Raw genomic sequence first — 6,956 nt, 5'->3', positions numbered from 1 at the left:
AATATATTATTTTCACGAGAAGCAAGCCTAGGAACTTTGATCTGAATTTTGTTGAGTAACCAGGTGCAATCAATTAAGTTGTTTAATATTTTATGTAAAAAGACAATTTGATGTGTAGTTCTGCGTGTTTTTAAATCATTACAATGAAAGCGATCAAGTAGTGCATTATGTGGATATCCTCTTTCAGGATATATTCCGTCAAGCTTAAATGCGACAAATTTAAAAAAATTTCTTTGAACTTTTTCCAAAGATTCAATGTGTGCACTATAAAAAGGACTCCAGACAATTGATGAATATTCCAATTTTGACCTAACAAAAGATTCATAAATTAATTTCATAGTATGTATGCTGCAGAATCCTTGAGAAGAACGTATAATAATACCTAAAGATTTATAAGCAGATGATGCAACTATGACAATGTGTTTTATAAAATTTAATTTAGCATCGAAAACAACACCAAGATCTTTTATGTACTGAGGCCTTTGCAACATAGAACTATCAATGTTACAGTTATATTTGATGTGGTTAATTTTACGTATAAAAGACATTACATTACATTTTTCTGCATTTACAGATAATTTATTTTGGTTGCACCAAACAGCTACCATATTTATTGCTTCTTGAAGTAGAGCACAATCAGATTCAGATGAAATTTCTGTGAATAATTTCAGATCATCAGCATACAACAAACAGTGTAACAGTGTATGTCGTTAATAAATATTACGAACAATAACGGGCCCAAAATAGATCCTTGTGGTACACCCGGTCATGAAAGGCAAATATTGGTACTGCCATTCAGTATTCTATGTCCTAGCACATTGTTGTTTATAATTTGACTTATCCAAAGAAGTAGTTATAAATCCTATAGCTTCTATTAATCTTTGAGGGTGAGATAGTATGATTAATTTATATAAAACCTGAAATTATTATTTTGGACACTATAAAATGATGTACCAATTCAAATGTGAATATTTCTGAGTGAAATTTTGTGGATTCCTCGGAAATATATACCTGCTATGTAAAATAAATTTGTCTTGGGTACACTTGAGATTTCTCAACTTGAGAATACCGAAATTTCCAGTGATATAAACTCAATTTCGTCGTAGGAACTTCGTCTAAACTAAACACAGAAATCGAAACTAGTGAACAGCGTGTGTACTAATTCGCACTAATTAGAAATCAGTAAAAGACGAGACAATGAAGTTAGTATATTTACTTTTAACGGAGGAAGAGATACGAAATCCTACGTTATGTGCCTGTCATTCGGGGCTTGTTAGTCGAGTGTAAAGCTTCTTCTCCCCGTTCTTGTAATCTTACCCTTGACAAAATTTACCAATTAATATACTACACACAGCTCGGAATACTAAGTTTCTCTTTGGTCTTCATTCCAGCATCCAAAATGTCGTTTTATGATATGTACAGTTTATACAAATTTTGCTGTCATTAATTATATGCTAATAAAAGGTTTATTAGCATATAATTAATGACAGCTATTTTTTATACAAGTCGCAACGTTCATTTAATAAATAAATACATCATTAAAAATTCCAGTTTGCAATTGGCGTCATTATAGTATTATTGTTCAGCTGCTATTCATTTTCTGTTTTTATCGTTCTCCAAATTGCTCTCTCTCAGCAAATTGTCGATTGGTAGTAGCTGAGGTAGTAGTTGTCATCGGTTTTCAGTTGATAATAAAAAACTATTTTCTATTCAACAAATGGTATTAATATTAGGTGTACGTTTCTGTATGTCAAAAATATTAATAAATTTATCTTTTAAAGCAAAGTTTACTTTATTTCATGTAGCGCGCAATAACCCCCATTCTTTTCATTACAACCGCTGTCCGAGGATTTACTTTTCTCGTACAATACACTGAGATTTTTATTAAAAATCTTCCAAAGTCCGGCATGTGTTCTTTCTTGGTCAGTCTCAGTTAAATTTAATAATATCAAATTAAATGACCAGTCTCTGGACATTCTTGATATAGTGTCTCTATTTTGCTTCCTAATATCATTAGCAAATAACCAATACATACTTTTATCAAAGAATATGTCTTATACTTGTAACAGGTATTTTTAATTCATATCTCAAAAGTTTTTCGTATTTTAAGGTATCAATCTACAGGGTATTAGAAGTTAATTGAAAAATCATCAAGGGAATGAGTTTTATTTATTCCAAATTTAATATTACAAAATGTGATTATGGGGAGGGGGGTGTTTTTGAGGTACATTAAAATATTGTTCATTTCTTGCAACAAAAAGTGCATCGGAAGCAATACATACATTTATTATTCATTACATTTTGAGAGTTGAGTGTAATTTGCATTGGCAAAGTAGAACTAAAACCACAATATTCGCGAGATGAAAAGAAATTTGTAATTTGTCGCTTCTGAATAAGCGGCATTGCATTTTATAAATTTCGTTGCACCAAAAATGATTTTAGTTTCAACCCAAGCAAATCTAAGTTAGAATGGAGGAAAGTTTGTTATTTGTGCATTGACTCGTATTTAGACAAACTGTTTAATAAAATCTATAAAAAATGTATTGCTGGTTGCCTATTTACTACATAACACTTTTAGGCTTATTGGATGTTATTGTACTTTTTTCCACCGTTTTTTTTATATTTTTTCTGTAATTTTTTTCTCTTTAACCTTCTAATCTGTAGTTGGGTTTTTTATATCTGTAGAACAGTGTACCAATGAATAAGTAAATAAACTACAAACTTGCTTAGAGAATAGTTGGCGTTTCATAATTTTAATTTTTCCGAAAATTTTATATTTTGTCCATAACTGAATTGAAATAGTAACGTAGTTTGTTTAATTAACAATTAAACTTGCTCTTAGCATTCAGTTCATTCATTTTATCCACTAATTCTATGATGGCAATCCCAATCAAAGATAACAGATCCAGTTACGAGAGCTGCATGTGTATTTTTCCCAATTCCCGACCAAAACATTACAACCAGAATCCCGCATTAACGACGTATGCCGGATTTGATGAGGATTTCGATCTATATGTTGTAGACAGTGTGTTGCACCTGTGCTAAATTGCCATGTGTATTATGTATTCCAGGCAGAGGATGTTTACTCTCTGGGTTCAGAGCCAGGTACCAAACGCTAAAAGATAAAATATTGATGGAAACCTGCCATACATTCTTTATAAACACGAGCGTTTTCATGAAACGAGGCAAGAGTTAAATTAATTTTACAGAAACTTGACTAATCTCGTACTAAAGAGATTTCACGTTATGATTGAGGACATATTTAACGATAAAGATTCAATGTATTACTAGAGATTGGCAAAAACTTATATTTTTAGGAATATATCTGTATTTTTACTGCAAAAACTAAATACTTAGCCATGAGGGTCAATTTTTAAACTGTCCCCAGTTCTCGAAACCGAGATTCCTATTCGTAGTTAATAGCAGCTTGAAATGCTTAAAACTTTAAAAAGAAAAAGAAAGAAAATTAATATTTCTTTTGTATGCGCAGTATCTGTTGCAATGCCTCAGGTGGATGTTCTTTTTAGTTTAGGATCTCTTTTAAAATTATGTTCATCTATCTCATTCTTGGATACCACAAATTCTGCTCATTCTGAATTAATTTAATGTGAAAGCCAGGTGGAGCCTTGACAGATGCACTGCTTTGTGCACGTAAATAGTCAGCAGGATATCGTTTTTGAGTATGCCGAAGTCGTCGAGGTCCACATAAGAATTAAATCCCTTGTTGACTTAGTCCCTCGAAAAACTATAATTGCAAAAGTGAACACTAGTTAATGTAATTAAAGTTCTAAACCGAGTGAGAGGATTACGCTCAAATAGAGAGAAAGGCAGGATTAGCTTCCTGCTTAGTTTCTCAAAAGAATAATTGCAATTTTACTCCGTACTTCGTTCGTACCGAAGTTTTTAAATTTTCCACGTCACTCACAAAGGGAATTGGAATAAAATTCACGTACTAATGCCTTCATTATCGTTTCCTATATTTCATTGTTCTTTCGATTTATAATTTTTTTTTAATCACATTCTAATTTTTACTTTATAAAATGGAATTATGTTACACAATTCCAACTTTAGGATGGCACTTAAGTAAATATTTAAGTATAAATATTTTGCTTAATCATATCCTAATGAAATACTGATGTGTGAAAAGATATCGGGTAACAAAGTTAAAATTAAGTTTTAAAATTTGCTCTGTAATTTAACCAGGTTATAGAATTTCTACGCTACATTTGAAATATTAAAAATCTCGCTTATGTTTTTATTTTTTTTCAAAGCGCTATATTTAGTTTGTGAGTTTCTGACATTGATCTAGTTCAACTGAAGTAAACTATGGTCACTTTACATATTTCAACGAAGTAGACAACTGTAGGAATTGTAGGAAATCACAACGTTATTATAAAAGTAGACAAGGACACATTTAGAGAAGTTAAACCAGGTAGGTATGAGGTTCTTAACAAAATACGGTATGTCTTCACTATTTTTTCTTATTGAGCCTGTTCAGCAGCCGATTTTCTGTTAGTAATTCAAGCGGTAGAGCATTGGAGGCGCTTGTATTTGAAGTCATCTATTTTGTTGTACATAAAAATCCCAAATATTATGTAGAATAAGAATCCGAGTTTGCCCATTCCAAAAAACTATTGCTAAATTCAGGGGAACAACAAACATAAAAAAATAACGAAAAATGATCCGTTTTTCGACATATTTTTCCATGTAACATTGAAAGTAAGCCCTAAATAAAAAAGTGATTCTTTATTTTTTTGTTTATTTGACGATTTTCTAAGTTACAAGTGCGAATCAAAAAAATTGAATTTTGCATAGTAGAAAATCATATCTGTGTATATTTGGAGCAATTTTTAAAATATGTAAATAATTTAAAATATTGATGAAATTTTGTGAACAAATAGTAAAACATAACATCAATTCTACCCTAAAAATTGTGCAACCACACAATTTTTTAGAGATACTCGTTGTCATAATAAACAATGATCAATACTAAAAATACCTATTTTTACACTTTTATAACCATTTATACATTTTTTTTAAAATTTTTCTCTATAAAGAATTATTTATTGACCAGGGAATTTTCTATGGAATCGACAAAATCTTGCGCACATGAAAACTATTTTTTTTTTTAATTTGATATAGCAAAGTGAGAGTATGAATATGTCATCAACAATCAATAAAATAAATAATTTTTGCACGAATTTTGAGTTTAAAGAATTATGCCACTTTCTTTTGCTTTTAATAAACAGTTATATTATGGTAATCAAGTTTTATTAGTTTGTGTTCATCAATGCATTCCACGAAATTCACGTTTTAATGATTAAATAAAAAAAAATTCTTATTTTAATGATCTCTCTTTCAATTCATTGAAGTATAACAAAATTTTCAGTTAAATTAATGATAGAAAGAAGTTGTTATTTTGATTTTATTACAATAGATAAAAATTATGTACATATTTTAAAATATTAAAAGTCGAGCCTCGTTTTTTTTTCAACGAATTCATATAATACTCATGGCTATCTGCCTCTTTATGATCATTATCATCTTCATCATCAACGTCAATTTCATCATCGCTTGTGGAAGTAGGTATTTGAAAATCTTCCTTTTCCTGCCGAAAATGCACTAAAGGAATATTGAAAGTACTTGTAATTAACTATAAAAATATATTTTTTTCTTCACGATTATGTAAGCTATAAATTATTAACTTGATGCTTCTATATCTCAGAATTTACAGAGTAGAATGCTGTCGTATTTGGCTAAAAAGCAAGGGGTTGCGACGTAGATTTTATCGATGGCCTAGAAAATTCCCAGGCCAATAAATAATTGTTTACAGAGTAAAATATTTTAAAAAATTAAAAAAAAAATTGTAAATGGTTATAAAAGTGTAAAAATAGGTATTTTTAGTATCGATCATTGACAACGAGTATCCTTAAAAAATTGTGTGCCCTTTCTAAATCTTAATTTATACCCGCGGTACGCGATAAACTTTTTGAAATTTTCTTAATTAACAATCCTGTCAATCGAAAACCACGCGATCGATCGTGACAAAATTTTTAGGGTAGAATTGACATATGTGCTCATAAAGTTTCATCAATATTTATAAATATTTACTTATTTTAAAAATTGCTCCAAATATACATACGATTTTCTACTATTTTTAGGCCATTGTTAATGCAAAATTTAACTTTTTGATTCGCAGTTATTTTAACTATAAAAATCGTCAAATGAACAAAAAATAAAGAATGACTTTTTTATTTAGGGCTTACTTTCAATGTTACAGGGAAAAATATGTCGAAAAGGGGTAATTTTTCCTTCTTTTTGTATGTTTGTTGTTTTCCTGAATTTAGCAATGGTTTTTTTTTGGAATAGACAAACTTGGATTCTTATTCTACATAATATTTGGGAATTTTTTGTACAACAAAATGATGACTTGAAAAACAAACGCCAAAGTCGTTTACTGCACTGTCGCCTGAACTATAGACATGTTAAATTAATCCAAAACAACGTAAAAAAGCCATAGACTGTGAAGTCTGGTTCTGTACGAAAGCATGTCTTTGGTGAGGATCGCCGATAGTTTCACAGCTTCGCCTGCTTGATCATTGTTTACATGATTGGAATGAACAAGTTGACTCTTGGTGTTGTCTTTTATTATTTTTCTATGTGAAACCATGTAAGGATTAAAAAATCGGTTTACACGAGAATTATTGCTTGAAAAATGTGCTACTACGGATGGAGAAACTACACTTGCATTGAAGTATGTTAATCTCAATACTGGTAGCTACAACTTTTTCTGCGTAGGTGCTGCAAATTGAAAATATATTGCGATTTCAGCACAAAAGAGATTTCCCTTGGCTCCTGCGACATTTGTTTTTCAGAGCAAATTTATAGAAAATAAATTGTCTCCCTATTTCCCTATAAAGGTATATATTTTTTAGAGAAAAATATATTAAGGGCCC

Source organism: Anoplophora glabripennis, unplaced genomic scaffold (assembly GCF_000390285.2).
Source record: "Anoplophora glabripennis isolate ALB-LARVAE unplaced genomic scaffold, Agla_2.0 scaffold16, whole genome shotgun sequence".
NCBI classification, from domain to species: Eukaryota; Metazoa; Arthropoda; class Insecta; order Coleoptera; family Cerambycidae; genus Anoplophora; species Anoplophora glabripennis.
This window is presented reverse-complemented; position numbering follows the sequence as displayed.